We start from the raw sequence: 20683 nt of genomic DNA, 5'->3' as shown, positions 1-20683 counted from the left end.
TATAAAAGCAAGTTTCTCTACCTCTCCTCGAGCTAAATCATATGCTTCCCATATTAATGTTTAGTGCTGAAGATGCTCATGTCTGTTTACAGTAGTTTTTTAGTACTTGTGAAGACTTAATTTTATCTAATGTTAAAAAGCAAGTAGTTCTCTGATTTATAATCTTAAAAAAAAAATCTTCACGCATCAGCATGTGGAATTCTGGTTGTAAGCTTATTTTTTTCCCTCAGCTCTAACACATTTTGTTTAATCATGTGTTAATGAAATTCCTGGCTACAATTTAATGAATTACTGGGGATCTTCACAAACATTTCCAAGATGACTTTTCTTAAGTAAATTATTTTGTACCAAATGCTTGAAGTCATATACAGGCCAAATTACCTACATTTTTAAAAGGACTTTTCCTAAAAGGAAATTCAGACAAATATAGTATATTTTGTTGAGCAATATGTAAATTTTGCCAAAATCACAATGTGATTTTTGATCAAGCGAGGCTGTTTGATCAAACCTCATTATACACGGAAGGCTCACTACCCTACCATGTGTAACCTACCCTGCCTCTTGACATGCATCTTATTCTTTAGAATTTCATAGGATTTAGTAAGTGCAAACTAAGAAAACTTGAACTTCTTGAAAAGATGTTATGTATATATGCATATATTTTAATAAGTACACATAATCCCTTTTTTAGCTGTTATCACATATCTGATTCTTTAAAAGACTTCATAATGAATTTTGAAAGTATTTTGAAAATTTCTGTGAGGTATGATACTAAAACATTTGGTGGTATAAATGTCCTGGTTAGATCATTAGTAAATCTCTTTTTTCTTATGGGTATACTGATTATTTGCCCAAATTGAGTTCACTCTCTGAGGCTTTATACTGGCCCTAAAATGGTTAGGTTTCATATAATGTGCCATGGCAGGGGATATGTTTATTTGCAGAGAATAGTACTCTCCCTATTTCTAGATTTCCAATAATTATTAATATCACAATAAACTTGTTTTGCATCAAAGTAGTTTTCCCCAGAGAAATTACCGGTTGTTAGTCAAAACTTGAGTTCTTCATATCATGCTACCATATTTTTAAATTCAATCCTTAGGAAGAAATTGTTTTTAGAACATCTATTTCATCTTCTAAATGTAAAAGGGTGTAGGCATATGGAATAGTCATATAAAATTAGAATGTTCAAGAATGTATTTAGATCCCTATTGTTAATCGGAAAACAACAATGCAAAACTTGCTTTGAAATCAGAGGGTTAGAGACCTGGGGCCAGTAAAGCATAGAGTAGGAAGAGGTGAGACTTTTACAACAACTCGTATTCTGGTGCCAGTTCACCCTCTTAACTACTCTGCGATGTTGTGTAAGTTACTTAATGAGCCTCACTTTATGGCATATGGGAATATTAAGATGAATGTACACATGAAAAAGTGTTCAAAATCATTAGCCATCAGGGAAATTCAAGTCAAAACCACACTGAGATACCACCTTACACCAGTTAGAATGGCAAAAATAGACAAGGCAAGAAACAACAATTGTTGGAGAGGATGTGGAGAAAGGGGATCCCTCCTACATTGTTGGTGGGAATGCAAGTTGGTACAGCCACTCTGGAAAACCGTGTGGAGGTCCCTTAAAAAGTTAAAAATTGAGCTACCCTATGATCCAGCCATTGCACACCTGGGTGTTTACCCCAAAGATACAGACGTAGTGAAGAGAAGGGCCATATGCACCCCAATGTTCATAGCAGCAATGTCCACAATAGCTAAATCGTGGAAGGAGCTGAGATGCCCTTCAACAGATGACTGGATTAAGAAGTTGTGGTCCATATATACAATGGAATATTACTCAGCAATCAGAAAGAACGAGTTCTCAACATTTGCTACAACATGGACGGCACTGGAGGAGATAATGCTAAGTGAAATAAGTCAAGCAGAGAAAGACAACTATCATATGATTTCTCTCATCTATGGAACATAAGAACTAGAATGATCAGTAGGGGAAGAAAGGGATAAAGAAAGGGGGGGGTAATCAGAAGGGGGAATGAAACATGAGAGACTATGGACTATGAGAAACAAACTGAGGGCTACAGAGGGGAGGGGGGTGGGGGAATGGGATAGACCGGTGATGGGTAGTAAGGAGGGCACATATTGCATGGTGCACTGGGTGTTATACACAACTAATGAATCATCAAGCCTTACATCGAAAACCGGGGATGTACTGTATGGTGACTAACATAATATAATAAAAAATCATTATAAAAAAAAAAAGATGGATGTACAGATGTTTGACACAGAGCCTGAAATATATGGGAGCTATGAAAATAGTAGTGATACCTAATAATAGAAAGTAATAAACTGTAAAAATACACATACGTGATATATGTGTGTGTGAAATATATATCTACAAGCATGCCCTGGAAGCTATATTTCAACTTCTAATTAGCGATGATTTCCTTTTCTGTTCTCTTGGTGGATACTATACTTTCTGTTCAGTGATCTGCAGAGAATAGTTGTTTCTTAACTTCTTGGGCACAAAGAGAGTAGGTTAGTAAAATTCCCTGTTAAAGATGAACTTGATGATGATAATGAACAGTAGGGAGAGCAGATATTTGAAGATTAAAAAAATATCACCAGCTATTTGAAGTCATTAAATGTAAACCTAGGAGGCCAGCAGACAGTACGTAGATAAGGAACCAGGTAAAACAGTAATGATGATGATGGCAGTGGTGGTAATAAGAGCCTCCAACCACTTCTGCCCATACCTTTGTGCTTCCATCTATTTTACAGTCTGATCCTTCACTAACTGTGTTTCATGAAAATGTATTAGGATCAGAATAAGTGTCGGACACTTGATTTATGATACCATTATAGACAATATATAAGCTCTGTGGCTTTGTTGAGTGAAGTTGCTTCAGGGAGGAAGGAAGGAAAATGTCTAGATTGCTCCTGAGCAAAAGAGAGAAACCATTTTTGGTGCATTAGCTTTTTTTCTTTTCCACCACGGCTGTTATGTTTTACGTGATCATAAGTTCTTTCACTATTAGTTCTCTGTGCAGACACTCTATTTCCTCTTCTTTCATTAATGGGCATTCACCTCTGTGACATAATCCCTACTTTAGGATCAGTCAAAGATAAAGATGACAGATTGGAAGGGCACAGTCGATCCTTATTCTAAACAACAACAACAACAAACCAAACAGAAGCCTCCCATTACACTAAGGAGATGGTGTGAAGGAGAATCATTTCTTAAGTATAACCATCATAATTTATGTCATAGCATTTTATTACCACAGTTTTACAGGGAAAAATACATTGTTTAAACCTGTACATTTCATGAGGATTAACAGATCTCAGTCCTGCTGGGTTTGGTCCTAATGAATTAAAGTTTTCTGCAGTGAAAGGATTTCTTTCACCAGATGAGGCAATTCTGGATAGTATCCACAGGAGAAAGAAGACCCTGTGGCTAGATTTAAAATGTTCAAAGCATTTTTATCACTTCACTGGAAAAGTCCCATTCCATGGGGGTGGGGGGGAAGCTTTGAAAATCCTTGCCCACTAGGTGATATTCCTCCTGATGAATGAATATTGAATTTGGTGCTTTAAAAGATATGTTTTAGTTAGGAGAAACATCTTCAAAACAAAGCCCATTGCTTTGTAATGTAATGTGGAAAGTTAGTAATGTGATCTTCAGTAAGTAATGATCTGTCCAGTCTGCCCCTCCTCTGCCTTGAGGATCTTTATATTCTTTTGTAATATCACATAATAGGATATTGCTTGAAGAGAGGACTTTCTATTCAGAGAATGGTTATTATTATTATTATTATTATTATTTGGAAAGTAGTCACATTTATTGTAAAGAGACTTTGCAGTGTGGAGTGGCAAATACAAGATCTTTCAGAGAATGATTATCTGAAAATTTCACACTTATATTCTTTTTTTCATCTTTTATCTCTTTTGTTCAAATTTGAGTCATCCAACTCAGTATTAACATTTGTTGATTACTATCTACCAGGTGTAGAATATCACAGCTAAGTTACTGTAGAGAAAAAAGATAAAGAATAGTTTCTGAGGTAATGCATGTATGGATGATCTGTAGGGTTTTTTGCTTGTTAGTTTTGTTTTTTAAGAGAACATCAAAGGACTATTATTCACTATGGGGAATTCACTATGGGGAATATTTTAATGCCTTTTTACACTATCACATAGTGATCTGGCTATTAAAACAATAAAAACACTGAAGGAACTTGTCCTTATAACTTCTATTAAAACCCATATAATGTACAACACCAAGAGTAATCTCTAATCTGACCTATAGGTCCTAATGTAATCTATGGATATGCCAATTTAGGTTCACCAGGTGTAACAAATGTACCACTCCGGTATGAGATGTTGGCAGTTGGGGAGGCTGTGTGTGGATGAAAGGAAAAAGTACATGGGAGTTTTCTGCTCAAATCTGTGAATCTAAACCTGTTCTAAAAAAATAAAATCTATTAATAAAATGAAGTGAAGGAGAATATACGACAAAATACTCTTGCCACATTTACACATTTGAATGCCACCTATTTACATGAAATAATCTCTCCTTAGTAGTTCCACAATATTTACATATATCACTAAATGTTAGAACTAGAAGGAACATTTGATACCATGTAGTAGCACTCCCTCCCGTTGCATATAAAGAAACTAGAACCCAGGGAGATCAAGAGATTGTGTGGTAATTAAGTATCCTAATTAAGTATCCTACTTCTGATTCTTTACACTGTGTCATCTTGTACCTGTAACCACTGAAACAAAATTTTATTTGGACATTGTTGGCATTACTTGATAAACTACATTGCTCTTCTGTAAATTTGTGCTTGTAGAAGGTCATATTTTATTTTGATTCATATACTGGATCATTGAATTATGTGACCTTAAAACTATTTAAGTATTGAAGCAGGTGACAAGTGAGAATCTCTTCCTTTCTCCAGAGGCTTAGAAGACAGCTAGTCACAAAATTTTTTTAGTAACCATTTTGTCACCAAACAGGGCCACAGAAGAATTATAGAAGGAATTCTTTTTATGTCAGTAGCAGCAATAGCCTAAGAAATAGAATACTGTCGCTTTGGGACATTTTTTCAATTTTATGAAAACCATTTCCTTGGCTACAAAGTGAATTTTTAGGACTGGTTCATTTCTTCTTGTTCTTGGGACAGTGAACCAATACTACTTTGTGTTATCATTTCAAACTTGCTTCAAAACTGTATTTTCAAATCATGTGAACAGTTTGTATGTATTTGCAGATGGTCAAATTCGGTATATCTTTCAAGAGGCAAGGTCGTAACTACCACAAGAAAACAGAAACTTCAACAAGCCTCGGAGACAAATATCATACATAGATAAGGAACTACAGGTTAAGCAAATTATTGTATATATCTCACAAATCATTTTTGGATAATTTCTAAACTCAAAACACAGATAGACAGCTTTCTCAGGGACCTGAACTCCCCAGAGGTTACTGGAAACCAAAAGCGCAGAAGATGCACAATGATTACCTGCTAAGATTGAGACTTTGGTCAACTTACTTGGGATTTACATTATTCTCTCTATCATTGAGAGAATCACCGATGCAAGTCTCATGGAAACGTCTCACTTGGGCAGTTAGCACTCCTCATGAAAGTAAAACGTGTCAACACCAACTTTAGATAAATTCACACGAAGCACATCCATTTTGAGCACCTTTCTTTTTCCCTCTCCTGAGTCAACATATGCTGCTATATTTCTTTTTGGCAGCTCGGGGTTCTTTTCAGCAGAGCTACATTCATATTTGATAGTCTAATATATTCCTGTACTCTTTTCCTTATCAAAACTGAGTTACCACGAAACCTATTCTCAAAAGGTCTAGCTATACTAATTCATAGTAAATTATTAATAGCTGCTGAGAGATTTACAAGTTATCTTACTAAGTGTGTTTGAGTAAAGCACAGTATCAACCCAATACCATAAATACAACTGAAACACCACTAAAGAGATGTGAAAAAAAGTATTTTTTAGATAGATCAGTCTTCTGCATGTTTTGTCAGATTTCTCTGTACTCTGATTCTTAGGCGATACACTGCTACCTGTTTATTCCTAGAAACTCAGTCCCGGATATGCTGATAGGTCTAATGATAATGTTGATGTCTCCTTTAGCTTAGGTATATTGATACCATTAACACTGTTAATTGTGACCTTTAAAAAGTGCTTTTAACTTTGAAAAAGTTTTTTCCCCTATTTTGAGAAAACCAAATAATATATTAGTCTATTTTTCTTTTTGACACTCTAAGAAAAAAAAATAAAGAGCTATGATTCATTTTCTGAGATTATTGATCATTAGTTTTTGATCAAGTACACACTTTTCTAGTTAATAGAGAAAAATGGAAGTTATTTCATTGATTTTGGGCTAGACATAAACAGATCTTCAATTCCTTTTTATCGTTTGGCTTTTTTCTTATCCAGAAGCTGTAAGTAGTAAGTGTAGTAAGCAGATCCTTTGAGAAGAGTAAAGAACTAATTATTTCCATGAATTCCTTACTACTTCTAGAACAAGGACTAGGCTGAAGTAGAAAGACTAGAAATGGAACTAATCACCCACAATGGGTTAGGAATAGGAAGTTTGAGGAGGAAAAAAAATAACATAACATTAAAAAAACCTTTAACATTTATTGAACACTTACTAATCACAGTTATACGGTTAGGAAACTTTTTTGTATTTATGCCATTCAATTCATCAAAATGATCTGTTGAGGCAGGTGGTGTTTTCATTTTAACAGTTAAGAAAGTGGTTTTGGGGAGAGTTGGTTACTTCGAGATGCCCAAATGAATTTCTGCATTCAGGATTTGCATTTGAGTTTTTGCCCTTGAGATTGGCATAAACCATGAATTGAATAACCAGTAGTGAAGTAATCAACATCAGAACCCTGATAATTTCCTAATTAGAATTTTAATCCCACTGCAGTGATGGTTGGGAAAGATATTTGGCAGACAGTATGAGGACGTGGGGTTTGGGGGAATGATGACAATATGATCACCAAGCATAGGATTGCCCCTGCTAAACTTAGGGACAGAAGACGAATAATATAGCCTCATCTAAGAGGTGAGCGAGGGAAATGATGATGATCATTACTAAAAGAAGAAGGGGAAGAAGAAAGAAAAAAAATAGTAATTTATTCCACTATATTTTATTATTTATTCCTGCATAACAAATTACCAAAATTTAGCAAGTTGAAGCAATAAACATTTATTATCTTATTGCTTCTATGGGTCAGTTTATGAGGCTGCAATCAAGGTGTTGGCCAGACACCTTGTTGTCTCCTCAGGAGGCTCAACTAGGGAGAATTCGCTTCCAAGTTCACATGGGTGTTGGCAGGATTCAATTCCTTGTGGGCTATTTGTCAGAGGGTCACAGCTCCTCACTGAATACTGACTTCAGTTTCTTTTCATGTGGGCCTCTCCACAGGGCCGTTCACAACATGATTGCTAGCTTCCCTTAGAGCTAGCGAACAATACAATGAGAAATGGCACACACAAAATGAAACCCAGACCTTTTGTAACCCAATCTCAGAAGGGATATCTCATCACATTTGGTGCATTCTATTTATTAGAAGCTAGCAACTAGGTACAGTCCACACTCACAGGGACAGAATTAAAGAAGGGACTCAATTACCCGGTGGTGGGGAACATTGGTGGGTATATTAGAGGCTGTTTATCACAGTATAATAGATGTTTTATCCGTATTATCGCCACATATTATTGTCTAAGAGATAAATTTTGATGGTTGATTCAGGTTATCAATGATGTTACTATATGGATAACTTCTGTATTATGGCTTAATCCTTCAAGAAAGGCCAGCAACTCCCTGCAACCCCCCTTTACAGTTTTTGACCAGTGTCTGGGAAAGTCTTCCTGTAATATGAACTTACACTAAATTTTCTACTGACAACTCTCTGGCACAAAAGCTCTTTCAGAAAAGCTCAAGAAAATTCTTATAGCTGTCTAGGATTGCCTGGGGGATACAAAGGTGTGTAACACAAACAGAATTGTGTAGTTACTTTCTTTTTTTGTGTGACCAATGCAGGCTAAGCGTTGACTGATGTTAACTACGCTTATAATATGTTCTAGCATTGCATCAAGTGTCCCTGTCCAGAGGTTTGTAGCCAGAAAGGGAGCTCTGAAGTAGTTGGCAACAACTGCCAGTTCTTTATGCCTGCCATGGTACACAAGAGCAATTATGCAAATCTTCTTCCAAGGATAGCATATTATCTCCCATCATCTGCTACGAGTAAAACATTCCGTCAGTGAATTCATCTGGGACTGTGTTGAGAAACAAAGTTGATTGCTTTAGCCTAGAAGTTTATTTGTTTTATTTATTTATTATTTAATTTTACTGAGGATTGAATGAGAGGAGCTCAATGTAAATTAAGCAGGAAAAAACTCAGAACCAGACATGGAACTTGATAGTGTATTAAATACTAGAATAGATTACTTAAGGATTATGACTCTCTGGCTCTGGAGTATTTTAAGGAGTTAAAACAAACAAATCAACTCTTCTGAATAATGATTTCTCTGTGTTTCTTCTAGCGTTTTGATTATTCAACTTCCAATATTAACAGCTTCAACAGTAACAACCTATAAGCTGTTTTTTTAAAAATCATCTATTTTCTTGGTCAATAGTCATTAAAACCTATGTGAACAAAATCATAATTAGACTGGCATAGTTTGAACATAGAAAGTAGACTGTTACAGACTCTGTTCTACTCTTCAAAGGAAAAACAAATGTTGACAGGGAGATCCCATTTTGGTTGCTGCTTCCTTTACAAATTAAATATTAAGATACTAAAAAGAACTGATGATTTCATAGTAATTCAAGGTTCTAACTATACATGAAAAGTTATTTTCTAAATTCTGAATAAAAGGATTCAAAAATTTTATTTTGTTACCTATGATATATTATTCTGATTAGTAGGGATAAGAGCTAAGATTTATTGGTTTTTCTTATCAATAACCTTATTTAAATTGTGACTCTAGCCTTATTTTTTTTCCATTTACAGTTCTCCCTTAATATTATTTAGTGATAAAATAGCTGATAATTTTATCTCACTTGGCTCAGATTGAATTTATAGATACAATACAGTATACCAATGAGTATATTTGCATATTCAATTATTCTCAATGTTCATGTGAAACCCTATTAACTCAAAGTAGTGATGACTGAATGAAAAAGTAGATATCTACCAGCTCAATCATTAAGCATTATTAAAATGTGTTTGAGGGTTAATAGTCATTCAGCAAACACTTGATGACAGATATCAGTCTATAATTAAATAAATACTTTTATTTGTTTAAAAATTCTTTATTAAAATTGTATATTGTGGGAAATTAGGAAACATGAAACAAAATTGAAATAAAAATCACCAATACTACTACTACACAGACAGCAACTATTAATATTTTGGCATATTAGTCTTTTATATCATTTTGTTTTCTTTTTTTAAAATATTTTATTTATTTGTTTGAGAGAGAGAGAGCCCGAGAGAGAGCACAAGCAGGGGGGAGAGCGACAAGCAGGCTCCCTGCTAAGTGGGGAGCCTGACACAGGGCTCAATCCCAGAGCCCTGACCTGAGTCAAAAGCAGATGCTTAACCGACTGAGCCACCCAGGCACTCCTTGTTTTATTTTTTCATCATAATAAGTGTACTCTTTAATCCCCTTACCTTATTTCCCCCATCCCCCATCTACTTCTCTGATAACCATCAATTTGTTCTCTATAGTTAAGAGTCTGTTTCTTGGTTTTTCTCTCTCTCTCTCTTTTTCTTTTGTTCATTTATTTCTTAAATTCTACATATAAGGGGGATCATATTGTGGCATATTGATCTTTGTGCTATGTTTTTTAAAAACAAATAAAACATCATTGATAAGATTTTGTCTTGTTCCTTTTACTTACCATTCTAAAGAACACTTTTCTATGTTATGAATAACAATTTGTAAATGCTGCTTTTGACACGAGTACATTATTATAAAATGTGGATAACATCAGTTTTTGACTTTTCCAATATTTTTGGACATTCTGATTATTTTTGAGTTTGGGCTGTAAATCTTTTTCAGCATTTGTGTTAATTCCTCAAACTCAGATTTCCTTTTCTTTTTTTTTTTTAAGCTAGCAACTTTTTATAGATACAATTAACATACCATACCATGGAATCCATGTGTTTAACAAATCAGTGGTTTTGGGTATATTCACAGAGTTGTGCAACCATCACCAATATCAAATTTTAAAATATTATCATTAACCTAGAGGATAACTTCATACTCATTACTAATTCTCATATTTCTTCTGACTTGTCTGTCTTAAGGGAAGCACTAATCCACTTTCTGTCTCTACAGATTTGCTTATTCCAGACATTTCATAGAAATGGAATCATCTGATGTGTGGTCCTTCGTGGTTGAATTCTTTCACTTAGCATAATGTTCATTCATGTTGTAGCATATACCAGTACTTCACTACTTTTTTGGGGGGTGCAAATTATATTTGATTGTATGGATATATCACTTTTTATTATCCATTCATCAGCTGATGGACATTTGAGTTGTTTCTACTTTTTTAACTATTGCAAATAAGGCTTCCAGAAACATTCAAGTGCAAGTTTCGGTGTGGGTATTTGTTTTTGTTTTTCTTGGGTATATACCTAGCAACGAACTTAATAGTTTTCCAAATGATTTTTCAAATGTCAGCATTCCCTGGAAATGTGAAGTAGACATTGTATTTCTTCTACTAGGCTTGCATATGGACTAGCCTTTCTTATATCTTGTAGAATAGTGATGATTGAACATAATGTTAATTGCTAGTACATACACAGCTCCTTGCTTCTACTTAGAAATATTCTTTTGTAATTCAGAGTTATTTTCAGCATCATCCATTCATATGTGATTAAAAAAACATTCTCTGAGATACAAGTGAATACCTATTATAGGCTGAATTGTGTCCCCCCAAGTTTATATGTTGAAGTCTTAAAATTCAGCATCTCAGATGTGATTAAATTTGGAGATTATCTCTTAAAGAGATAATGAGGTTATATGGTTAGGCCTCAATCCAATTTAACCAATGTCCTGATAAAAAAAGGAAGTTGGGACACAGAGGAAAGATCATGTGCAGACAAAGGGAGAAGACATCTATCTGTAAGCCAAAGGGAGAGTCCCTAGAGTGAAATCAACTCCTGTTGACACCTCCAGTTTCAGATTTCCCAGCCTCCAGAACTGTGAGAGAATAAATTTCTGGCATTTTAGCTAATCTGTTGTATTTGTTATGGCAGCCCTAACAAACTAATACAATATTTAAATATATTACCTAACAAATGACTACTAAAACCATTTAAAATGTCTATTTTATTAGAGAGAATGCTTGGTAATCATTATGGAAAATTCAGTATCTGGAATTAATTATTTGTTCAAACTGAAAAGTATAAATTTAATCCCATGTACTTTCTCCCAGGGAGGTAGATAGAAATGGTAATGCACTTTTCTACACACAACCTCTGAATTTATCACCCCACACAGAACCTAATCTTCGTCCTTATTTCAGCTTTAGTGATTTGACTCCAGATACTTATGTTTCATTGTACTTATTCTGTAATTTTTCTGCTTCTTTTTAGAGCCCATATTCTGCAGCCGGGTATTTCATTAATGAACTGTAAATCTTTGTACTCTGTGCTCTTCTGACATCCTTGCTTTGCAAATCCCCAAGTCCCTGTAAAGCCTACGGTCTTCTTTCTCCATCCCCATCTCTATGGTAGCCACACTTTGTATGTCACTTTAAATCTTCAACCCATCCTATAATCTCATTCTCAAAAGATACATTTACATCTTAGTTTATTGAGAGTACTAGGCCAGTGTCACAAACTCAAGTGACTACAGGGGCCAGAGAAGTTTTCTGTGTGAATAGTTAGGGAGAGAGGGAGACCTAGTAGGGATTGAGTGTGGCAGACCATATTGCAAATGACCTAGCAGGGACAGATGCTACTTAACTACACATCGTTTCTGTGATGCAGTATTGGCAGCCCTGAGTTGCCAGATTTTTGGTTTTTTGTCTTTTTTTTTTCTTGTTTTTGTTTTCTAAGAGGAGCACATAGCAGTACAGAAGATAATAGTGTAGATCAATATAACATATTTATTTGTGCCAGTTTGAACTCTTTGGCAAAGGCCAAGGGGCATGAGATTCTGTATCTTCTCTGATCCACATTTAAAAATATTCCTATCTTGGCATGTATGAGGTTGATTGGGGAAAGTGTGAGTAATAAAGGGGATTGAGACTGATGAGATTGAATTGAATTGAATCTAAGACTTACCCTTAGACTGCAGTACAGCTCTAAGACATTTTTAGCAAGGCTGATTGGGAGTCCTTGAGCCAAAGTTGCCGTTTGAAGGAGTTGTGCATTTCACAGGAGTGTGTCTGCCTCAGTATTTATGTCATACTCACTCATCATCTGGGAACCTTGGTCGAAGTGGGGTCTCGTATCAGTGGTGGGTTCAGTGAATGATGTTACCCATAGGTAGAGATTTGAGAAGTGCATGTTCATGACTGCCAAAGAGCACCCCTTATGCCACAAGTATCTGTGTCTACACAGGTTTGGGAAACAACTCCGTAGTTCCTTTAGGTCTCTCTTGTGAGGAAATTTATAAGAGGGAGGTTAGTGGGCCTAATAGACTTTATAGCTGTAGCTACCTCAGACCACAGTTGATAATCATCTTCCTCCTCTTCCACTATCCATTCTAATTGCTCTTCATTCTCAACTATCATTTTGGCAGGTCTAGGTAGCTGATCTGTGACCCAAACCTTAATTCCTGAGGGGTCTGAATCCTTGGTAACCCTTCCCAGACTTGGGTTGCTGCATGTGTCTTTTCACAGAGAGTAGTAGAAGGGTCCTAAGTGGACTACTCAGGTTCCATGCATATCCTTCCCCGGCCACACTATGTGAAAGCAGCCCTACCTCCTCATCCTTCTCAGGGTCAGTCATGTATGCCAATATGGTGACTCCTCTTTTAACCTGCTGATTACTAGACTCAAGAATTACAAAGTCTCTTGGCAAGAGCCATAGCTTGTAATTTAGTGGGACCCTTGCTTGTGGCCCTTTCTCAGAGGTGTGCCCTCTGGAAACCAGAAGCTCCAATCCTACAGAATCCAAAGTTGCAGGGAAGATACAGAACCATATAGAGGTCTCTAATTGAATGAGTATACTGTAACCTTGTAGATGTCACCTTGAGAGTATTCCTTCTAAGCTGATGTGTCACCTGTGTCTTTAAAAAGTTGTTCCAGTATTCTATGAGACCTCATCTGCTTTTGGATGGTGTGGTATATGATTCAACCAGTAGATCCCATGGTCACATGCCCACTCTCATACCTACTTCCCTGTGAATTAGATAACTTGAGCAGATTCTAGATTGTGTGGAATTTATGCCTGTGGATTAGGGATTCCATAAGCCTTTGTATAGTGGTGCTGCCTGCGGGCCTGCAGTAACAAAGGCAAGCCAATACCTAGAATGGGGCTATATCTTAATGAGAATGAATCACTGACACCTCCAAGTTGGAAGGTGCCTGATGTAGTTGAATTGCCATCAATAGATCAGTTGATGTCCTTGAGGAATGGTAACATATCATGGGCTCACTATTATTTTCCATTACTGATAGATTAGATGTTCAGAGGCAAAATTAGCTAGATTGGCCTTGGTAAGTGGAAATCCATTTAACTGAACCTTTATTTCTGCCTCTGTGAACTCTGTTCATGTGCCCAGTTCTGGGGAGGCTGATGATGAAGCCTGGCTAATGTCAAAAGACCAAGAAATTTTGGTTATCAGTACTTCTTTTGTGGTAGATGCTTTCTTTCAGGAATTAAGATGTGATTCAAAAATCTTTGCACTTTGTGCTTACTCCTATATCTCAATCCACATGCCCCCACTCTAGATCAACTAATCTTTAATGTTCTAATTATTTTCTTTCTAGTCCCATGACCATATGGCCATGGTCGCCACTGACAACTGCTTCAGAATCTGTATACATGAGTACCTCAGGCTACTTCTATCACACGAGGTGAATAATTTGGTGTACTGGTCACAATTTTGCCCCTAGGGAAGATTTTTCTCCCTCTCAACTCACTTTAAGGCCTACTCTTGAATGCAACGACGATTCATGTTTATCTTGTACCCATATATTAATTTGAATGATCCATTAAAACAAACTTAAGGTTTTTGGGGGGTTTTTCTTTTCCTCCTCCTCCTCCTCCTCCTCCTCCTCCTCCTCCTTCTTCTTCTTTTCTTTTCTTGATTAGAACCTCTACATAGACGAAGGTATGAGGACAATTCATCATGGGCAGTTCCAGATCCATGGTAACTTGGAGCCTCAGAGTCAAGAATTTTGTTTTCTTCCAGGGTCCAAAAACCTGTCAGGAGCATTTTATCAAAGGATATGTAATTCTCTGGTACAGATGCCATGACTTTGCTGCAGAATCTTAGGGGCCTGTGTTGGGATTCCCTTGCTGAGGCTTTAAAAGCTCTATATTGTATGTTGCTCTGACCACCAGCACTCATCAGGTCTTCTGGGTCATATGACCCAAATGAGAGGGCTGCTTGAATCATAGCCTAGACCTACTGCAGAGCCCTTTACTGCTCTGTATCACACTCAATGTTAGTAGTTTTCCATGTCACCAAGGAAATGTGCTAGAACAGTAATCTTTGGCATGGAATGAATATGTTATCTCCTGAATCCAAAGAGGCTTACCGAGTACTATTCTTGGATAGGCATCTCAAGATGCAATTATTTGTCTTGAGCTTTGACATGCTATTCACCATTGGACTCATAAAAAACATCATGAAAATGGTGAGTCCCTGAATCTTTATAAGTTTTATCTCCAACCCTCAGGTACACATCCCAATGCTTCCAGCATCCTAGTCACCACTTGTTCATTCTGACTGAGAAGTTTGATATATTTGATACAGTGGGTTAATATAATATACTCTGGAATGTCTAGTGGTCCAGATTTCAGATCTCTTCAGACTATATTTGAATAGTGGTTTTTTTTTTTTTTTTTTGACCAGGGGTAAGAAAATTAACATAGCCCTGAGGAAAAACCATAAATAAATATCATCGTCTATCAAATGTGAATAAAACTCTATCTGATCCTCCTCTTAAGTCGAATTGAGAGCAATGCATTTGCCAGATCAATGACTGCATACCACATGCCTGAGGCCTTATTAATCCGCTTTAGTGATGATACCTCCTCTGCCGTAGTAGCTGCAACTGGGTCTATCACTTGGTTAAGCCTATGGTAGTCCATAATCATTCTGCAGTGGCAAGCCTGTGGTAGTCCATAATCATTCTGCAGGGGCAAGAAGCATAACTGAGACCGCTTCCTGTCTTTAATGGTGACCATTCAGGTTGTATAGGGAGAGGATGGAGGTTATATATTTTTCGAGATATCCACTTGGCCTTTCCCACTGTGATAGCCCTTATTCCAGAGGCAATAAACCCAATGTTGAGGTTCATACAATTCTCAGGTATACCAGTTTCGATTATATGCTCTGGGACTAAGAAAATGACTCCCAGGTGGATCTATGAACTCAGTGGACTACAATGAATCAGAATTTATCCCAGGACTTCACTTATTACCTGGCCTGTGTAAGCCCCACCTCAAGGGATCAATGATGTTATATCAATGTCAACTTAGACACTGTGTCTAATAATCAAGATATCTGAGTATTTCCCTTTCCCCAATATCGAGTCACTCAAGTAAATGTTTGAAGGTCCCTTTGAGGAAAGATCGGGGGGGATCATCATAGTTGTATAATTGCCACAGTGTTGCAGGGTTTTGGGGATTTTGCTAGGATTTGGCTAGAGATTTGGCTACTTCTTCAGTACCTCTGGCTTCTACTTCTCCATTATTGTTTTGGGTTGTAAATGTTAAGCAATATCCTTGTTGGCTGTCAGTCCTCCATCCTCCCCAGTACTGGAATTTCTTGGTGGGGCTGGTGCCTTTCTCACTACTTACACTGCCATCAGCCTTGGGGAATGGTGTGTCCGCTGAGATCCTTTGGTGGGTTTTCTTTCTTTATATAATCTATTTCTCGATGTCCACTTCCTTTTCTCATTCTCTTTATTTTTTTCATCTACTACAAAACATCATGAAGTGTTTCTACATAGAGAACAGCATAATTTCTCCATGTCTTAAGAGCTACCTTCACAGAGATTGTGTCCCACATCCTGGCTTCTTGACAGAGTGTTAAATCCCATCAGTAGTATACTGGGAAAGAGCTTCTAAGTAAAAGAATCCTTACTTATCTATCTTATATTTTAGCCTCTCTTGATGAAGCACCTGCAACATACAATTCCAGAGATACTTCTCTGGCCCCTGGTCATCATGCTAACTATTCCTCACAGTTCTTTTTGTGTAATCTCTTTCCTTCTTTATGAGATTTATTGAGATTTACCCATAGTTGTCAGCCTAGCAGCCAGGAGAAGTGAGTACAGCTCTTGAGGAGGTAACTTTTGCCTTGCAGGTGAAGTATTTCTGCAACATCTTTCAGCACAACGAAGTTGCTTGCTTTTACTAAGGAAAATTGGATAACCTTTGCAAACTCTGAGTCCAAGGGGATAGTTCAGAAACCAGCACCTTTAGGAATATCCACCATCCTCATCTGTATTTCAGGTTCCCAAGTCTTAACAACCAGGTCTCTGATTTTAGCATAGCAGACCTGTCTTTGCTGAGCATTTGGACATCTCTGGAGCTCTGTAGATCTAACTATTATAGTTTCTGTTTGCTGCTCAGCTGTGTCTACTCTTCCACTGTCTCTTTGTAATTTCCTCAATTTGACCCTCACGTTTAGTTTTAATTGCTTGTGAACGGCTCTCAGTTTTTCATTATCCCTTCTCAGAGTGTCATTACAATATAGCAGTAACTAGCCAACTCTGTTGTCTTTGTAGTCATTGTTTCTTCCATATTTTCCAAATGCATGAGTCATTATCCCTGTAAGGATATTTCTTTTAATAAGATGTTTTCTCAGGTCACTTTTCATGAAAATTTTAGCAATAGAACATCATGTGTCAGGAACTGTCCATGTGCCATGTATCCTCAGGGCCATGTCCTCCTTGTCTGTTGTGTAGAGAGTGAGTCAGACCCATAGCTCCACCTTACCTTTTATTTTCTCAGAGTAATCCTACACCAGTTGTACTAGTTTGGGTCCTCTGAGAAACAGAGTCAAGACAGGATTAGATATACAAAAGCCTACTGAACAACAACCTGAGAGAAAAAGTGAGGAGAGTTCTCAGACTACAATGCAGATCTGACTTGTGCTAAAGACAGAAAGAAGGAAGGCTAGGTAGGAAAAGTCTTAGACTGGTATAGTTTCAGTAAAGTTTCAGGAAGGCTGATGTGGAGACCAAATTGCCCAACAGAGAAGTTCCACATGTTGCAGGAATGGGACTGCCTTAATAACCCTGCCCCACATAGTCATTAGCTAAGAGCAGCCTTGGCACAGCATGATGGTAGATCCAGGACACAGCAGCTGGGCCCATCTGCCAGTTATGCAATCTAAAATTAGAGTTCTGACAAGCTCATTTTCAGTACTGAGGGCTTTTCTGGGACATTAGACTTTTAGTGCTAAGATCAGGAGAGACTTTGAGTGCTATGACCGTGTCATCATCACCACCATCATTATCGTCATCATCAAATAAAATCCTAAATTCTTAGCACTAAAACCATCTTTTCATAACAACAAATAAACTAGATGTTTTATACAAATCAAAACATCTTTCAAACCTGATTTCTGACTGTTCTGTGTCACTCTATCATGTTCCAGTGAACAGTGTGTTCCCTTATGTGACATTCTCAGAGCTTCTTCCAAGTATAGTTTTTCAAATGGATGTAATCTTTCCCTTTCCTAGATTCTCATTACAATCTCTTTTTCTTTCCTGAGAAAATTATAAAATTTACTTGCAAGAAAACTATACAGGCGAGTTGAGATGCTCCATTAAGTCAAGAATACATAGTTATCTCTGTATTTACCACAATAAAACATCTGTGCTATCCCCATTCATGTATCTCTGAGCACATTGCTCTTCTCTTAACAATCTACCTTCTCTTCAAGTTCTCCAAGGAAATCCAGTCTTTTCCCCCCCTAAGTTCGTTCGTTCGTTCGTTCTTTCTTTCTTTCTTTCTTTCTTTCTTTCTTTCTTTCTTTCTTTCTTTCTTTTCCACAAATAAAAGAAATCATAGAGTATTTGGTGTTTTTCATCTCTGACTTATTTCATTTAGCATAATGCTGTCAAGATCCATCTATGTTATTGCAAATGGCAAGATTTCATTCTTTTTTATGGCCGAGTAATAGTCCATCATATATTTAGATGTAGATACCATTAGATACCATATAGATACCACCACCATATCATCTATCTATCTATCTATCTATCTATCTATCTATCTATCTATCTATCATCTGTCTATCTATCTCTCATCTTTTTTCTCCATTAACCCACTGATGAGCACTTAGGTTGTTTCCACTTGCTATTATAATTAGTGCTGTAATGAACATGGGGGTACATATATCTTTTTGTTAGCCTTTTTGGTTTCTTGGGATAAATACCCAGAAGTGGAATTGTTGGGTCATATGGTAGTTCTATTTTTCATTTTTGATGAATGCCCATACTGTTTTCTATAGTGGCTTTCCCATTTTATAGTAACATGGGAACAGGATCACAAGCTTTCCTGGCCACTAGAGCCAGGTGATCAAGTGGTGTCCTTTGGGCAGCGGACAAAAAATCAGGGCACCAAGTATGTGCAAAAGCTTCCTTCTAGGAAAATGGAAAAGGTGGAAGAGAGTACTCCCTCTTGCTCTCCCCTAAAAGATAATTCTTAATAAGCCCTGGCCATCCTTGGAAACTGGTGTGGGTTTTTTTGTTGTTACTTTGTTTTGTTTTTTCCTTTTGTCAGCTGTGAGCAGATTGCTGAAACATCTCCTGAAAGATGTCAAAGGACATTAGCCATTCAGACACCAGGACATGCTTGGGAATACTAATGTCATCAGTGGGTAGTCCATAAAATCCTATATTCTTCCTCTCTCCAATAATCCTATCTTTGGTAGGGTTATAGGGCAACACACATGGCTAAGGAGAGGAATGGTAAGTCAGTCTATTTTGTAGATATCTAGTGGCCCTAGTGTAGGAAACTGAATAGCGCCCCCCCCCCATAGGTCCTAATCCCTGGAAACTGTGAATGTTACTTTATATGGTAAACTCTTTGAAGATGGGATTACATTAAAGATCTTGAGGTGGAAAGAGTATCCTCAGTTATCCAGGTGGGCCCTAAATGTAGTCACAGTATCCTTTTAAGGGGGAGACAGAAAGAGGTTTAGGGGGAGATAGAAAGAGAATAAAGAAGAAAAGGCGATGTGACCATAGAGGCAGATATTAGGGTGATACAGATGGCACCCACCAGTCTCTGGCCTAGATTAGATTAGATCCCTACCCCTCAGGTCAGCACTTTAATATAAACAAATGAGCCTCCTTCACTTTAAGTTTGGGCACAATAGCTGCCTGGGAACGGGGCACTAGGGCAGGTGAGTCTCAGCACGCTGCCCATTTCTCAGATGGCTATGGTCTTGTGGGTCTCGGGACACTAGCCCATTTGGTTTTCAAAATAAGATATTTGGGGGGCTCATCTCTAGGGTGCAAGTCTTAAAAGTTGGGGTGCCCCATGTAGGCTTTGATCACTTCACTCCTCAAGGAGAAGGTCTGCATTTTGAGTTACTTCCCAATTGTGGGTTGTGCACCAGAGGTGGGGTTTAAGGCTAGCTGTGTCCCACAGTCTTCTGCCTGCTTTGATGTGGTTTTCTTTTCATTTGCCAGATGTGTGGTTGTCACTCAGCCAGGCTTTAATTTTTTTTAACAAGGAAATTGTTTCATATGTAGCTGTAGACACAAATGAGTTCAGGATCTTCCTACATCCTCATCTTGAGCGGTTCTTCAACTTCTACAATTTCTGCATATTTTCTTCAGTGTACTTTCTAATTTATAGTTCTTCATATACATTTATTTACTACCTTTCAGAATTTCATTTTCCTAGAGAGCAGGATTCAAGTTTATACCTCCACGATGATCGAAAATGTCTCTTCAAGATAACATGTACTCAGAGCTTGTTTTCAGTTTGCCCCATTAGTTGGTACTGTGCTTTTCTACCAGTTGGTTATCATCTATTGTCTTGTGAGTTTTCTTCTATGTTATGATTTCCTTAAGGTTAGACAAATGTATGCCTAGAGTCCTGCATACCAAAGGCATATCTGTCTTTTAGGATGAAATTTATTAGATGAGGCTGAACTTATCTACTTAAAAATGATCACAGGGGATTTTTAAACAAATGTTTCTATATTTTGATTTTTTCTGCATTTAAGTGTCATTTATCTATAGTAAAATTCTCAGACACTAAGTGTGCCTTTCTTCTGTTTTGATGAATAAATAACGAGACATGAAATATTTCTGTTACTTCCAAAAGTTCTCTCTTGCTCCCACCCAGTTAATGCCTATCCTCAGAAGCCATCACTGATGTGAGTTTTATCACTGTAGGTTAGTTTTGCCTATATTATCATTTTATATAAATGGAATTATGCAAAAGGTGTTCTTTAACATCTG

At 37.1% G+C, this 20683-nt stretch overlaps 1 protein-coding gene across 1 annotated transcript in view; it reads left to right on the top strand.

The window, feature by feature from the left end:
* LRP1B (LDL receptor related protein 1B) overlaps positions 1-20683 on the top strand; it is a 576984-nt gene that overhangs the window by 97112 nt on the left and 459189 nt on the right. The window lies entirely within an intron of this gene.

Source organism: Ursus americanus, chromosome 1 (genome assembly GCF_024610735.1).
Source record: "Ursus americanus isolate L20-20 chromosome 1, mUrsAme1.1.p, whole genome shotgun sequence".
NCBI lineage: Eukaryota > Metazoa > Chordata > Mammalia > Carnivora > Ursidae > Ursus > Ursus americanus.
Note: the sequence above shows the minus strand (reverse complement) of the source record. Positions and strands in the feature narration are given on the sequence as shown.